At 40.3% G+C, this 16,337-nt stretch overlaps 1 protein-coding gene and 1 pseudogene across 8 annotated transcripts in view; one reads left to right on the forward strand and one right to left on the reverse strand.

The window, feature by feature from the left end:
• The window catches only part of Mctp1 (multiple C2 and transmembrane domain containing 1), a 729,346-nt gene that overhangs the window by 137,754 nt on the left and 575,255 nt on the right, over positions 1-16,337 (forward strand).
• LOC134485565 (glyceraldehyde-3-phosphate dehydrogenase-like) lies at positions 6,797-7,798 on the reverse strand (annotated as a pseudogene).

Consider the following 16,337-nt stretch of genomic DNA (forward strand, 5'->3'; position numbering starts at 1 on the left):
ACATGTTAGGAAAATGGAGAGGGGAAAGGAGCTGCCAACCATGAAGGGTAGCCTGGGCCAAGAGCCTGGCATTGCCAAATTGGCTAGATTATTTAGGGAAGGACAGATGAAGAAAGGACTGCTCAGCTCCTGGGCTGGAGAAGTTTATGGTAGGGGATGGGTTATGTCACCCAAAAGGGCATGTAAGGAACTGAGGGATTCAGGAGGAATCTGGCAGCCGGGTCTACTTTAATAGGCAAAATAAAAATAGGCAACTAGGCCATTTGTCTCAGGGTTTGAGACCTAACAAATCCAGGAAGAAGAAAAGCGGAAGGGCAAAGCTTCTACATTTTCTTCTTGCTCCAGTGGCCCCACTCTAGGCCCCAGTTTCTAGAATCATTGCTACTACCCTGGTGATTAAGTCTAATGTGAACCCATGTGAGTCATTCAAGATCCAAATTATAATATTTCTCTTTCTCCTATCAGTTGAACGTAGGTGAGTCCTTCTAAAATCCATTTGCCAAAACAAAAAGAGGATGAGCCTAAGTCATTGAGTGACTGTGGAGAATAAAAGCCTGTCCACTATAAGCACATTAGACACCGAGAACCAGATTCTGTTATGTCACTGACCAAAAGTACATTGGCTAATTTCTTTTATGTAGAAGAATTAAGGGGAGGGGCAAAAATTAAGCCACTAATAGTGCAAGATGCCTAGATGAATTTGAATTATAGATAAAAAGCAGATAATGAATCTATTAATCATTTACTTTGGTAGTATATTTTATTAAAACTTTTCTTTTTAGAATTTATCTGTTTGCATGCTTTCTCTTGTCTTAGTGACTTCTTTATTGCTGTGACAAAGCACTGTCACCAAGGCCACTTCTAAATGAAAGCATTTAAGTGTGGACTTGATTACAGTTCGGAGGGGGAATTCATAACTCTCATAGTGGAGAGCATGGCCGTGATCTGCAGTCATGGTGCGGTGCTGGAGCAGTTGCAACAACAATCCCAAGGCAGAGACAGGTGGGAGTGCTGGAAATGAAACCTCAAAGCACCCAGTTTCTATAACTGTAGAGCAAATTTCATGTGTCTGACTGTATGGAGCCATTCTCATTCAAATTGCCACATGTCTACATGGGTGTTTGTGCACCACATGTATGCCTAGTGCTCTTGTGCCAGAGGAAGCATCGAGTTTCATGGAAATAGAGGTACAGATGGTTGTGAGCCACAGATGGGGTGTTTAGCAACAAACCCGGGTTTATTGCAAGAATGCTAAGTACTCTTAACCCTGAGCCATCTCTTTAGCCCCAGTGGTACACATTAACATGTTCATTAATCATTAAAGATGCTAGCCCATTTTTTAAATTGAGTCACTGTGATGGTTTGCATATGCTTGGCCCAGGGAGTGACATTATTAGAAGGTGTGGCATTGTTGGAGGAAGTGTGTCACTGTGGGGGTGGGCTTGGAGACCCTCCTCCTAGCTGCCTGCGGTTGCTCAGGCTGTTCCTGACTTCCTCCGGCACTATGCCTGCCTGGATGCTGCCATGCTCCCGCCTTGATGATAATGGATTGAACCTCTGAACCTATTAGCTAGCCCCAATTAAATGTTTTCCTTTATAAAACCTGCATTGATCTTGGTGTCTGTTCACATCAATAAAACCCTAAGTAAGACAGTCACTTTTTTGATCTAGGATTTTTGAGTTCTTTGTATATTCTGGATATTATTTATTTGTCATATGCTCAGTTGGCAAAGATTCTCTTCCAGTCTGTAGGCTTCTTCAGTTAATTGTCTTTTTAGCTGCAGAGGTTTTAGTTTTATGAAGTCCCATTTGTTAACAGTTCATCTTCCCTCCTTAGCAAGTGCATTCCATTCAGAACATCCTTTTGTGCATCTATATTTTGTAGGGACTGCCAATGTTTTTGCTTTTGTGTCTGAGACAAGGTCTCTCATTGGTCTATAACCCATCAGAATAGGGTGTGCTGGCCATGAATCATTGTGTATTTCTTCTGTCTGTGCCTTCTCAGTGCTGAGCCACTGTGCCCAACTTGTTTGTTTGCTCTTTAAATGGGCTCTGGGGGATCTGAGGTCATCATGCTTTCAAGGCAAATAATTAAAAATGGAGGTTGGGGATTTAGCTCAGTGGTAAAAAAGGCCCTGGGTTCGGTCCCCAGCTCTGTAAAAAAAAAAAAAAGAAAAGAAAAGAAAAAGAAAAGAAAAAAAAGAAAAAAAAGTGGAGTATCTCCTTTGTCACAAATGAATAATTTTCCTAAGGACTACAAGTGAAAGAGACCATCATCACTGAGGTGAAATCTTCTGGAATATGTTTCCTGAGAGCACAAAAAGCTGTGTTCCAGAGATAGTTAAGGTTGTACCTCACGCTGCAGCTGTAAACTTGGTAATATATGAGTCACCCAGTTGGTACTGGTTTTGAAGGCATGAAGGGGTCATGAAGAACAGCTAAGGCTGGGCACTGTGAGAGGCCATGGAAGGTCATTGGTGAAGGTGCACCCTCAGTTACAATTAATAGCTCAGAACTGAAGGGGTCAGGCAAAGGAGTTGAGACTTGGAACCATGGAGAGAGCCTGTGAGAGGCTACTGGTGAAGCCTAGTTGCAACGGAATACCCTAGTGTATTAGAGATGCCAGTACCATGGGATGATCACCAGGAACATCTGAGGCAGTGGATCAACCTGAGCGCTACAAGGACACAGCTGGAGAAGTGAAGCTAGACCTTTGAAGGATCATGTGTGGATCCACGACATTGAAACAAGCTGTAATAAAGCTGCCTTGGAGACCCAAAGATGTTAGATACCAGAGCCACAGGCTATCTGCTGAGGAATGCTATTAATAGGGAGTGGAACCAACTCAGGAGAAAGGAATTTGTTGCAGTCAGCAGAGATGAAAGAGGAGTTTATGATCTGAAGACCACATTGACATCACACATGAAGATGGCAGTGTGGGAGTTTGCTCAGCTGGAGACCAGACTGACATCACACATGAAGATGGCAGTGTGGGAGTTTGCTCAGCTGGAGACCACATTGACATCACACATGAAGATGGCAGTGTGGGAGTTTGCTCAGCTGGAGACCAGATTGACATCACACATGAAGATGGCAGTGTGGGAGTTTGCTCAGCTGGAGACCAGATTGACATCACACATGAAGATGGCAGTGTGGGAGTTTGCTCAGCTGGAGACCACATTGACATCACACATGAAGATGGCAGTGTGGGAGTTTGCTCAGCTGGAGACCACATTGACATCACACATGAAGATGGCAGTGTGGGAGTTTGCTCAGCTGGTTGCCTGTCTTAATTTGGGGATTACAGTTAAGGTTGCACATCCTTAAGCAGATCAGGATACTCTTGTGATTTTATCTCTTCTACACAGAACACCTCTATATGCTCACCTGTGTTGTTAGTTCTTCAAATTTATTAAGTCTTGTCACCAAGGCATGTCTTCAGTGATGTCTTTCTGATCTCTCCTGGTAGAACTTGGTGTTTCTCTTCAGGCTTTTTTTTGCTCTACTGGATCTCATCGAGGCATTTTCTCAAGAGAGGCTCCTTGTTACTCTTCACAGTACTTTGTAATTTGCTAGTGGAACCAGGCAGGTTTAAATGTATGGATATTGTTTCTAGAAATTAGGGTTAACTAGATCCAAAAAGAGCACAAGTGACTTTATGATCATAAAATACTAATATATACTGGGCATACATTTTTAGGGATATTTTTGTTTGTCTTTGTCTTTGTTTTTGTTTTTTTGTTTTGATTTTTAATAATAATTTTATTTGTTTACATTTCAAATGCTATCCTCCTTCTGGGTCTCCCCTCCATGGCACATCCCACCCCTCCTTTCCCCTTTGCCTCTAAGAAAATGCTCCCTCTCACCCATTCACTCCTGCTTTACCCCTCTAACATTCCCCTTCTCTGGGGCATCACACCTCCACAGGTCCAAGTGCCTCCCCTCCCACTGATATCTGATGAGGCAGTCCTTTGCTACATTTGTAGCAGGAGCTATGGACCTGCCAGTGGACCTCTCTGGTTGGTGGTTTAGTACCTGGGAACTCTGAGGAGTCCAGTTAATTGACATTGTTATTCTTCCTATGGGGTTGCAGTTGCAATCCCCTTCAGCTGTTTCAGCTCTTCCCCTTACTTTTCCATAGGGTTCCTTGGGCTCAGTGAGTGTACCGGCTGGTTTTGTTTGTCAGCTTGACACAAGCTGGAGTTACCACAGAGAAAGGAGCCTCACTTGAGGAAATGCCTCCATGAGATCCAGGTGTAAATAAGGCATTTTCTCAATTAGTGATCAAGAGTGGGAGGGCCCACTGTGGGTGGTGCCATCCCTGGGTTGGCAATCCTGGATTCTATAAAAAAGCAAGCTGAGCAAGCAAGGGAAAGCAATCTAGTAAGCAGCAGCCCTCCATGGCCTCTGCATCAGTTCCTGCCTCCAAGTTCCTGCCCTGTGTGAGTTCCTGTCTTGATTTCCTTTGGTGATTAACAGTAATGTGGAAGTATAAGTTGATTAAACCCTTTCCTTCCCAACTTGCTTCTTTGTCATAATATTTTGTGCAGGAATACAACCCCTGACTAAGACAGTGAATATCTGTATGTGTCTTATTCAGGTGCTGGCAGAGCCTCTCAGAGAACAGCCCTACCAGGCTCCTGTCTGTAAGCACATCTTGGCATTAGCAATAATATCAGGGTTTGGTGTCTGGATGGAATGGATTGCATGGTGGGGTGGTCTCTGGATGGCCTTTCCTTCAGTCTCTGCTCCATTTAGGTGTCAGTGTAACGGTGGCTTCATAGAATGAATTAGGTAGTATTCATTCTCTTTCTATTTTGTGAAATACTTTGAGAAGTTTTGGTATTGGGTCTTCTATGAAGGTCTGATAGAATTCTGCACTAAAACCATCTGTTCCTGGGCTCTTTTTGGTTGGGAGACTTTTAATGACTGCTTCTATTTCCTTAGGGGTTATGGGACTGTTTAGATAGTTTATCTGGTCCTGATGTAACTTTGGTACCTAGTATCTGTCTAGAAAATCATCCATTTCATCTAGATTTTCCAGTTTTGCTGCTTTTGTAATAGGCTCTGATGATTTTTTATTTTCCTCCATTTCTGTTATTATGTGTCCCTTTTCATTTCTGATTTTGTTAATTTGGATACTGTCTCTGTGCCCTGTGGTTAGTGTGGCTAAGGGTTTATCTATCTTGTTGATTTTCTCAAAGAACCAGCTCTTAATTTTGTTGATTTTTTTGTATTGTTCTCTTTGTTTCTAATTGGTTGATTTTAGCCGTGAGTTTGATTATTTTCTGCCATCTTTCCTCTTGGATATGTCCTTCTAGAGCTTTCAGATGTGCTATTAAGTTGCTAGTGTAGGAACTCTCCAACCTTTTTTTGAAGGTACTCAGTGCTATGAATTTTTCTCTTAGTACTGCTTTCATTGTGTCCCAAAAGTTTGGGTATGCTATGACTTCATTTAATCAACTTCTAGAAAGTCTTTAATTTCTTTCTTTTTTTTTCCTGACCAAGTTATCATTGAAGAGAGAGTTATTAAGTTTGCATGAGTATGTGGGCTTTCTGTTGTTTTTGTTGTTATTAAGGACAAGTTTAGTCTGTGGTGATCTTATTGAATTCACCTTTCAATCATTTTGTATCTGTGGAGCCTTGTTTCTTGTCAGATTATATGGTCCATTTTGGAGAAGGTACCATGATGGGCTGAGAAGAAGGTATATTCTTTTGCTTTAGGGTGAAATGTTCTGTAGATAAGTGTTAAATCCATTTAGTTCTTATGTCTGTTAGTTTCAATGTATTTTTGTTTACTTTCTGTTTGCATTGATCTGTCCATTGGTGAGAGTTGGGTGTTGAAGTCTCCCACCAGTATTGTGTGAGGATCATTGTGTATTTTAATGTTTAGTAGTGTTTCTTTTGCAAATGTGAGTACCCTTGCCTTTTGGGCATAGATATGCAGAATTGAGAGTTCATTTTGGTAGATTTTTCCTTTAATGAGTGTGAAGTATCCTTCTCCATCTCTTTGGATAACTTTTGGTTGGAAGTCTATTTCATTGGATATTAGAATGACTACTCCAGCTTCTTTCTTGGGGTCATTTGCTTGGAAAAATTTTTCCAGCCTTTTAGTCTGAAGTAGTGTCTGTCTTTATCACTGATGTATGCAACAAAATGCTGAGTCTTGTTTACATATCCAGCCTATTTACTGGGGAATTGAGCCCATTGATGTTGAGAAATATTAAATACCAATGATTGTTGGTTCCTTTTATTTTTCTTGTTAGTGATGGTATTGTGCTTGTGTTGTTTTTATCTTTTGAGTTTGTTGTGAGATGATTTCTTTCTTTCTTTCTTTCTCTCTTTCTTTCTTTCTTTCTTTCTTTCTTTCTTTCTTTTTGGTATAGTTTTTCTCTTTGTGTTGGAGTATTCCTTCTATTATCCTCTGTAAGTTTGGGTTAGTGGAGATATTGTTTAAATTTGGTTTTGTCATGTGATATCTTATTTTCTCCATCTATGGTGACTGAGAATTTTGCTGGGTATAGCAGCCTTGGCTGGTCTTTTTGCTCTCTTAGGGTCTGTATGACCTCTTTTTTCTTTTTTCTTTTTTTGTGTGTGGGTGCAGTGAACTTTATTGATGGTATTCAAGAGAGAAGGGAGGGCTCCCTAGGCCCCTCCTGGTATTATGAGGGTCTGGAATGGAATTGTGAGGGAGATGCTCAGTGTTGGGGGACTGAGTTGGGATGGGGACTACTCAGCAACTGAGGGCCTCTCTCTTGCTCTCAGACCCTTGCTGGGTTGGGTGGTTCAGGGTTTCTTACTCCTTGGAGACCATGTAGGCCATGAGGTCCACCACTCTGTTGCTATAGCCGTATTCATTGTCATACCAGGAAATGAGCTTTACAAAGTTGTCATTGAGAGCAATGCCAGCCCCAGCATCAAAGGTGGAAGAGTGGGAGTTGCTGTTGAAGTCACAGGAGACAACCTGGTCCTCAGTTTAGCCCAGGATGCTCTTTAGTGGGACCTCGGACGCCTGCTTCACCACCTTCTTGATGTCATCATACTTGGCAGGTTTCTCCAGGCGGCATGTCAGATCCACAATGGATACATTGGGGGTAGGCACACAGAAGGCCATGCCAGTGAGCTTCCCGTTCAGCTCTGGGATGACCTTGCCCACAGCCTTGGCAGCACCGGTGGGTGCAGGGATGATGTTCTGGGCTGCCCCACTGCCATCACACCACAGCTTTCCAGAGGGGCCATCCACAGTCTTCTGAGTAGCTGTGATGGCATGGATTGTGGTCATGAGCCCTTCCATGATGCCAAAGTTGTCATGGATGACCTTGGCCAGGGGGGCTAAGCAGTTGGTGGTGCAGGATGCATTGCTGACAATCTTGAGGGAGATGTCTTATTTCTCGTGGTTCACACCCATCACAAACATGGGGGCATCAGCGGAAGGGGTGGAGATGATGACCCTTTTGGCCCCACCCTTCAGGTGAGCCTTCTCCATGGTGGTGAAGACGCCAGTAGACTCCACTACATACTCAGCACCAGCGTCGCCCCATTTGATGTTAGTGGGATCTCGCTCCTGGAAGGTGGTGATGGGTTTCCCGTTGATGACAAGCTTCCCATTCTCAGCCTTGACTGTGCCGTTGAACTTGCCATGGGTAGAGTCATACTGGAACATGTAGACCATGTAGTTGAGGTCAATGAAGGGGTCATTGATGGCAACAATCTCCACTTTGCCAGATGCAGAGCAGAAGGCAGCCCTGGTAACCAGGCGCCCAATACGGCCGAATCTGTTCATACCGACCTTCGCCATCTTGTCTATGAGACAAGACTGGCACAGCAGGAGAAGATGCAGCTATCTTTGGAGCAGGAAGGAGCAGAGAGCCTGTATGACCTCTGACCAAGATCTTTGACTTCTAGAGTCTCTGTTATGAAGTCTGATATAATTCTGATAGGTTTGCCTTTTTATGTTGCCTGGCCTTTTCCCCTTACGATTCTTTCTTTGTTCTGTGTATTAACATGAGGAATTTCTTTACCAGTCAAATCTATTTGGTGTTCTGTAGGCTTTTTGTACATTTATGGTCATCCTTTTCTTTAGGTTAGAGAAGTTTTCTTCTATGATTTTCTTCTATGACTTTGTTGAAGATATTTACTGTTCCTTTAAGTTGGGAATCTTTGCTTTCCTCTAGCCCTATTATTCTTAGGTTTGGTCTTTTCATTGTTTTCTGAATATCCTGGATGTTTTTGGTTAGGAGCATTTTGCACTTTTTCTATTTTTTGACTCTTATGCTACTATCTTCCATAGTATCTTCTACATCTGAGATCTCTCTTTTATCTCTTGTATTCTGTTGTTGATGCTTACATCTGTAACTTCTGATCTCTTTCCTAGGTTTTCCATCTCCAGGGTTGCCTTTCTTTATGTTTTCTTTATTATTTCTATTTCTATTTGTGGATCCTAGATGGTTTTGTTCAATTCTATCACCTGTTTGGTTGTGTTTTTCTGTATTCTTTAAGGGATTTATCTGTTTCCTTTTTAAGAACTTCTACCTGTTTATCTGTATTCTCCTGAATTTCTTTAAGGGCGTTATGAAAGTCCTCCTTAAGGTTCTTCATCATCTTCATGAGATGGGATTTTAGTCAGAATCTCATTTTTCAGGTGTGTTAGAATATTCAGGGCATGCTGAGGTGTGAGAGCTGGGTTCTGATAGTGCCAGTGGCATTGGTTTCTGTTGCATATGTTCTTGCACTTGATTCTCAGCATTTGGTTATCTCAAATGTTAATTGGTCTTGCTGTCCCTCAATGGATTCTGTCCCTCCTGTGATCTGTTGTGAGCCTGGTTGTGTAGAAACACCTATGCAAGCTTTCTCTGGTTGTGGGAGGGATCTATAGTGCCAGCTCTACCCTGGGCCAAGTTGTCAGCCCACTTTTAGGAATATTAAATTGCATTAAACATTTTTTTCCTTAGACTGTAACACAGTACCTCAGATATGTATTGTAGACATTTCAAAATATGTGTCACATTCTATTTTTGGTGAACTATAGATGTAATGGTTGAACAGATTATATACTTGGTACAAATAGATCATTAGCAAGTGTGCAATGTTTACACGTGTCAATTAATGAATGAATGTATAGATGATAGGATAACTAAATAAAAAGAGCTTAGGAAATCTACAACAAACATAACTAACAGTTTCATGTTTGATACTGCACATGACATACATTTATCTGAGCATTGAACATGTAGAATTTCAATTCCACTGCTGATTTCTCTAAAGATATATTTGAAGGCCCAATATTATGCTTTAGACTATTCTACATTAATGAAGAGTCTTTTTTTCTTAATTATAACAATGCTTAGGGAAAAGAATCAGGTACTTAGCTTGAATCTTTCTCTAGGCACTGTGATATTTTATTTTTATATGATTGTAGGTAAGGATAGGTAGCTTGAGACTACTTTTGTTTTCTCAAATAACTCATTGAAAAATAGAGGTAAATGTTCAGTGGAAGTTCAAAGAGTCAGAAAAAATATGATTAAATTCTTCCTTGAATTTAACCATCAATTACATATTACTTATGGTTTTTAACCATATTAAATTCTTTTGAAAGACTGTGGGACTAGCCTTGATGGTCTTTGCTCTTATTTATTTATTTATTTATTTATTTATTTATTTATTTATTTATTTCTGGCTCTTTGTTGATACTATCATTAAAATTTACATATCAGACTACTAATGTTTACAAAACTATGTCTTGTAATCTGAAAAGGTATTTAAAACTGTTCTATTATTTTCCCAAGCATGATGGTGAATGCCTATAATCTAGCAATTGGGAACCTCAAGTAATAGGATTGCCATTAATTTGATGTCAGTCTGGGCTACACGGTGTGACCCTGTTTCCACATAATTTTGCTTTAATGTTAATGTGGACTTTACGAATATGTAGTTGTTTTATATTTGTGTTTATATGTATAATATGCATGCATGTATGTATATGAATATTTATGTCCATATGAATGCACAGAAGCCAAAGGTCAATGGTTTGTCTTCTTCTATTACTTCCACATTATGCTTAGAGACAGAATGCCTCACTGAAGTTGGAGTCTCCATCAGCAAATATAGCTGGCTAGCAAGGTGCAGGATCCTCTTGTCTCTGCCTATCTGTGTTGGGATTATAGGGTATAAGCAACTGTGCCTAGATCATTTTCTGTGTGAGGTGCTAGGGATCAGAACTCTGGTCCTTACACTTGAACTCTGTGTATCATGTAGTTTTATAGTGCTGTGCTATATGAAAGCATAAAGTAAAATGCACCAAAAATGTTCTGTGATTAAAATCTCAAGTTAATATTTGTTACCGAAGAATATGTAATGATTAAAAACAGTGGAATATATTTACATTTAAAAACATTAAAAAGGATTGTCATAGTTCATGTTTAAAGAAATGTGTTTGTAGAATCAACTTCCAGGCTTACTGTACAGTAGTAGTTCCCCATCGTCTATAGTAAGTTCTAAGTTCTGTGGCTAATGCCTAAACCATGAGGAAATCCTGGACCCTACATAGTCTTTGATTGCCTTTACATACAATTCATTTATTAATGAAAAATGTTCTTTGTAGCTAAGCTATTATCAACTTCATGCAGTTTGAGATGTGGGAGCAAGTTGACATGGCTTTCTTCTTCCTTACAACTTTATAAATAGAAGATTCATTCTTACCATGAATCTTAGTAATATTAGCATATGACTTTTTTCTTCTCAAATTGAAACTATTTTGAATTTTTCATTAAATGAAGCACTGTAAATTTCCCCTTGGCCTATCCAAATTATCATCCAAGTGCTGAGATTAGGTCTGAGCCATGATGCCAAGGTACAAAACTTTTATGTCTTGTATAAGCACTTATTATTGCAGGAAAAAGCTCAGATTTTCAATCTTGGAACTTGCATGGAAAAATGTTCTTCAGTGAATCATTTAATCCACTTTCTTTTCTTCATTAGCATGGTGGCTATGAAGAAAGTTAATGAGAATTTGGAAATCTTCCTTAGAGCATAACAGAAGATTATATATTTGAGCAAGACTGATTAGGAAACAAGGATTGTGGCTTATATTGAAACTTATCTACTCTAGGCACATCTAGACAATTAAAACTCATAACAGAGGTTTCCCAAATAGTTGAAGATGCCATGACAAGTGGATGTTCATGTGTCAGGAAGTTCTTTGTGCCAGGTTCGAGATTGCTATCAACCCATCAACATGAAACAGCACAAGTGTGTCATAGTTTAATGTTCAATGGTTGAGCCTGGCCTCTGCTTTTACGACTCAGTTGCAGCAGGCCATGATCCAGCCCCCATGATTCTCATCTGGAGCACATGGCTCTCTTCCAAGCTCATTTACACCATTAATAGAATTCAGTTCTCTGTGACTCTTTTCTTGTTAGTCCCTGGCCTATAGCTGTAATCAGGTCTGAGCCACATGGTCCGTACATACTATGACAACTTACATCTCCAAAGCTGTTGAGAAAGCACTCTTCAGTGTATATACAAAAATCTAATCAAGAGGGTAACTGGCTCATCTCTGCTGTCATGTAGTAGAACCTGAGCAAGTACTTGTCCTACCCTTGTCATAGGTCTCTCTCATACTCAAAGGAAGAGTGTAAACAGTAAAGGTGACGATCTCCAGGGCATGTTAGAATCCTGCCTCCCACCACAGTTGTTTTTCCACAGCTACAGGGCTACAATGCTTGAGGGATTCTAGGTATCTGCTTCTATGTTACTTTCTTTGCATATGATATTGACAGCCTCTGTCTTTGTTACAGGTTCGGTTTGGGGGCTCAACATTAAAAACAGTTAAGAACTAAGGAATCAGAATGTAATAAAGATTTTCTATCTTAAATTCATTTTCTATTTCCTACTATAAAGTATATATATATATTAGATGTTAAATTTACATCTAGAGGATTTTGACACACTTGGAGTGTATGTAAGCAGGAATCTGGGGATCTTGCCAAGAATCTCCCTTAGTTTGTTACATTATGTTTTAGTTTCTATGGATAAATTCAGTTCTCTGCTTTCTGTTCATTATAATGTGCCCTACAGTATGCCTTTAGTATTAGCTCAACATCTTTCTCCCTGTGTCTTTGTATACTAGTAATTCAATTTTTTTAATTATTCTAATCATTGCATTAGATACCTTACATGAGATGTATAGATTTCTAAATAACAAATTCCTTTCTGTTAAGAAAAAGGCCTAGAGGGGCTGGAGAGATGGCTCAGCGGTTAAGAGCACCCGACTACTCTTCCAGATGTCCTGAGTTCAATTCCCAGCAACCACATGGTGGCTCACAACCATCTGTAAGGAGATCCAATGCCCTCTTCTGGTGTATCTGAAGACAGCTACAGTGTACTTATATATAATAAATGAATAAATCTCTAAAAAAAAAAAGAAAGAAAGAAAAAGGCCTAGAAACAGAATCTTGATTTTATCAGTAATAACTAGTGTATTTTACATTGCAAGCTATGTGCTTTGTCTCTGCTCATATTGATTTCCAATTGCATATGTTATTCTAGTAACAATAACATACAGGCTCACATCTATCCCAACCTTTAGGAAACAGAGGCAGGAGAATTGCCACAAGTTCAAAGTTTACCTGAGCTGTGTAAAAAGATACAATTTCAAAAAAAGAACAAGAATAAAATAAAATAAAGCAAAACGAGCAATCCAAGATGGCAGCAGCAATAGCTGCTGAGTGTGGTACCTTCCTGTTGCCATTCCCTCTCAGCTGCACAGTTCTCATGCTCACACTCTGACTGGCTTGTTCAAAGGATTGAAGAAGGAAACCTTTCTCAGCTAAGGGTATGCTTAGAAATCATCAGAAAGACAAAGCATTGTAAGGTTTATTCACCAATGTTTTCTTATTCTAGTATTTAGTATTCTAATTAAAGACTCAAAGTCTTCCTGTTTGGTTGGTTTTTGTTGTTTCTTTGGGTTTTTTTTGTTTTTCAAGACAGGTGACAGGGTTTCTCTGTGTAGTCCTGGCTGTCCTAGAACTTGCTTTGTAGACCAGGCTGGCCTTGAACTTACAGAGATCTGCCTACCTCTGCCTCTTGAGTGTTCAGATTAAAGGCATACACCACCACTGCTCGCTGAAAGATACATATCTTAAACAACATTTATGATACATTAGTTGCTCCATTTTTATTAGTTTTTTGTTGCTATTTCACTTATTTTAAAAATCAGTCCACATACACATGGAAAAACTGTCCCAAACTTTGTTGTAAGATTAAATAAGCATGTGTTATCACTCTACATAACAAAACTTCCCTGTCCTGATCCATTTCTAGATTTAGCTGAAATTCTATATTATTTCATTCTCAAGATGTTAGTCTGTTAGTTGTTTTAAGTTAACCATTCTTAATTAGTCTGTAAATGTGCTGGCCACTATTGACCACCATGTTGTCTGCTAAATTTTCGTTCTGTCCCTGGCCTCACCATTCATCTGCTTCCATTTCTTGACTTCACAAAGAAGGAAATGTGTATGACAGGATTTGATAGGTAGCAGGAAAGACCAGGACATATTTTATTTTTTTCTTTTTAAAAAATTGGATATTTTATTATTTACATTTCAAATGTTATCCCTTTTCCGGGCTTCCCCTCTGCAAACCCGTACTCCGTCACCCCTGCTTCTATGGAGGTGCTCATCCACCCACCCACCCTCTCCTGCCTCATGTCCCTAGCACTCCCCTACACTGGGGCATTGAGCCTTCACAAGACCAGGGGCCCCTGTAGGCCCTGGGGGGGTGAGGTTTAGAGGGAGCTCTCTATAGCAATCCCTCACCCAGCTAGGTGGTAGGTTTGGGCAAGAGGGACTGCTTCTGCTGCCTCAGCTGCTGGTTGCTTGGCCTGCCTGAACTAGCAGGAGACTGACTAGCTAGTGGTGAGGGGTTCGGGGGATCTTCTGGCAGTGATTTCAGAGAGAAAGCAGACCTTTTCCTCAAGCAGCTGTGTTACAGCTCTTATGACAGAAGCTCTCAGATGATGGAATAATTCCTGCCCACTTTTAATTTTGAACACAACTCTTAAATACAGTTTTTTGGATGAGTCAGTGTCTGACAACAGCTACTTCCTATTGGTTTGGCCTGAGAGTTTGGGAAGACCTCATCTACATATACTGGGGTATAGTCCTGTTTTTAAGGCTGATCTGTCTTGAACCTGTGGTCACATCCTTATCTGTGGAGAAGGGGCTTGGAGCATTGTTCTACATGACTGGTATGTCTCAAACCTCTCTATAGGGGTTTGTTTTGTGGGGGAGGGGGCTGCAGCTAGTGAGGCCTTGATCTGGGAGTCGGGGAATGAGCCTGCCATCCCTTTTAGGGTCCCCAGGGATTCGACCTATCTCAACCAGGAATCAGGGTACCTTTCACAGCCTGCCACCCCATGCCACCTCTCCCATTGATGCCAGATAAGGCCATCCTCTGTTCATATATGCAGCTGGAGCCATGGGTCCTTCCATGTGTACTTTTGGGATGGTGCTTTAGTCCCTGGGAGCTCTCGCTGGCCTGGTTGGTTGATATTGTTGTTCTTCCTATGGGGTTGCAAACCCCTTCAGCTCCTTTAGTCTTTCCCCTAACTCCTCCACTGGGGTCCCGTGGTCAGTCCAACAATTGGCTGCAAGCATCAGCATCTGTATTGGTCAGCTCTGGCAGAGCCTCACAGGAGACATCCATATCAGGCTCCTGTCAGCAAGCACTTCTTGGCATCAGCATAGTGTCTGGGTTTGGTGTCTGCATATGGGATGGATTCCCAGGTGGGGCAGTCTCTGGATGACCTTTTCTTCAGTATCTGCTCCACTCTTTGTCCCTGTATCTCCTTTAGACAGGAGACATTCTGGATTAAAATTTTGGAGATGAGTGAGTGGCTCCTTGCATTTTTTATTGGATTTTTAAAAAAATCTCATAGGTCTTCCGTGAGTAAGATGTAGCTTAGCCCTGAACACACATGAGTTCACCACTGAGGCAGGACTTAGACTTACCTATCTTATTTGTGGAGTTGGGAAGTATGAAATGAACACAAATACATCAGTGACAAAGAAAAGCATCATCATCATAGCCAACCACTCCAAGGTTCTTCTCTACACACTATTGTTTGGATGTCAGGTTATGTATGGGTAAATGGGAGTTATATCTTACTGTTATATCAGTATCACTTTATAAAAACAATTCTTTCACTGTTCAAAATTGTTAGGTATTTCTTTAGGGCATGAATTTGAGAGAAGAAAAATAAAAATATGCTTTCTTCTTATTGTTTATTTTTAGAAGTACCATAAAGGCCTTTGATTCTAGATGAGCACAGATAAGTTTTGGGGTAGGTAAAACAAAATAAACCAATAAAACACCTCCCAAATAATACCAAACACAAACAATGGCTGTCCCAGAAGAAGGCTTCAGAGTTCTTTAGGCATTCCTGACAAAGAAGAGTTTTGTCTAGAATCTTTTGGCTCATTGCTCCTTGCTCTCTCCTCAGAAACTGCATCCCTTTACTTAAGATAGTCTGTTTGTACCTCTTCACTGCCTTTCAGATGTCGGAAGTGGTAGGAATATTTTTCTCACTCTTTCGTGGCAACACAGAGATCTCAAGACTAATTTGAGAATTGTCAGAATTACACACTCCGACATGCAGTGCATACACCTGCATTCGTCCTCTATTTGGCCTGATAAGTCTGATAGATGCACTGGTACAAGCTCAGTTTGGGTTTATTGAATTTCTTGCATATCTAAAATGACTAATATAATTAAATACTTTGGTCAGGGAAAATGATATTGTTTTCTTTTTCTCCTAAACCAAAATGGAATTTATAAGATCACATACAGATATACCTACTCTATGTCCTGGTGCCTTCTAAGGTAAGAAAGGTGTTTGTTCTGTCTAGACAGGAGGCCATTTTGGGCCAAGTTTTTGTCTTTGGTGTCTGTAAGCAGGTACTGGGCAGCAGAGCCAAACATCCACAAAGTGTATGCTGGTATTTTCTCCCTGTGTTTAATTAACTATGTGTTCATTTCTTCCTGCTTTGCCAAATTTCACACACATTATAAATAAAGAATCAAGCCAGCAGTTATTTTTCCTTATCTGTTCTGCTCTGCAAGAATGTTTGGTAATACATCAAACAAAGTGATAGAGTTTAATAATAAGGCTCGTTAATGAAACTGAGTATGCCTAGACTCACTTTCTGGATCCAAACCATAATTAATAGAATTCTAAGGCTGCTCTGTTTATAGAATTAATATTTTTGTCTTATTTCCTAGTTTTTGAATGGGATAATTACACTAGATATCTTTTGTATCCTTTGGTGAACTTGTAAAAT

Source organism: Rattus norvegicus, chromosome 2 (assembly GCF_021556685.1).
Source record: "Rattus norvegicus strain SHRSP/BbbUtx chromosome 2, alternate assembly SHRSP_T2T, whole genome shotgun sequence".
Taxonomy (NCBI): domain Eukaryota; kingdom Metazoa; phylum Chordata; class Mammalia; order Rodentia; family Muridae; genus Rattus; species Rattus norvegicus.